Source organism: Hipposideros armiger, unplaced genomic scaffold, assembly GCF_001890085.2.
Source record: "Hipposideros armiger isolate ML-2016 unplaced genomic scaffold, ASM189008v1 scaffold_547, whole genome shotgun sequence".
Lineage (NCBI taxonomy): Eukaryota > Metazoa > Chordata > Mammalia > Chiroptera > Hipposideridae > Hipposideros > Hipposideros armiger.
In genome coordinates this window covers 430,926-431,885 of record NW_017731897.1, presented here as the reverse complement: position 1 = coordinate 431,885, position 960 = coordinate 430,926, and positions in this window count along the sequence as shown.

The following is a 960-nucleotide window of genomic DNA, read 5'->3' as shown; positions in this document are numbered from 1 at the left end:
AGAGGGCCCCAGTTCAGATCCCACATATGAGGGCCAGTGACACTGCCTTCTACAGCTAAGATGCTGAACAACAGCTCGACCTGGAGCTGGGCTGCCGTGGGTCACTGGCGACGGCATAGGCTGCAGTCCCCTGCTGCAGTGGGCTGCCATAAGCTATCATGTGTAGCTGGCAGCCAGCGTGAGCGGCCAGCAGCAGCTGTGAGCAGCCATCCAGAGGCCAGCGACTGATCTGCTTCACCTGGGAAGAGCGCAATGATGGTGTCAGCTTGGGCCAGTGAAGCAACATCCTCCACAACTAGACTGAAGAACAAAACAACAACAACTTGTCTGTTCCTCCTCTCCCAATTCCCCAATAAAATCTTAAAAAAAAAAAAAGATTTTTATCTTTCATTTTGTTTAAGTGGTGTATCACGTTAGTTTAATTGTGGATATTGAAACAACATTGCATGCCAGGTATAAATTTCACTTGATTGTGGAGTATGATCTTCTAAATGTATTGCTGAATTTGGTTTATTAATATTTTGTTGAGGATTTTTGCATTTATGTTCATCAGGGTAACCGATCTATAATTTTCTCTTTTCTTGCAATGTCTTTGTTTGATTTTGGAATTAGGGTAATGGTGGCCTCATAGAATGACATTGGAAGCCTTCCTTCCCCTTGAATTTTTTGAGATAGTTTGAGAAAAATAGGTATTAATTCTTCAGTGAATATTTGGTGAAATTCAACTGTGTAGCCATCTGGTCTATGACTTTTGTTTGTTGGGAGTTTGTTGATTACAGATTCAATTTCATTAGTAGTAATCAGTCTGTTAAAATTTTCTATTTCTTCTTAATTCAGCTTTGGAAAATTGTATGCTTCTAAGAATTTATGCATTTCTTCCAGATTTTCTGATTTGTTAGCTATGATTGCTTGTAGTATTTTCTTAAAATTTTTTGTATTTCTCTGGTGTCAGTTGTCACC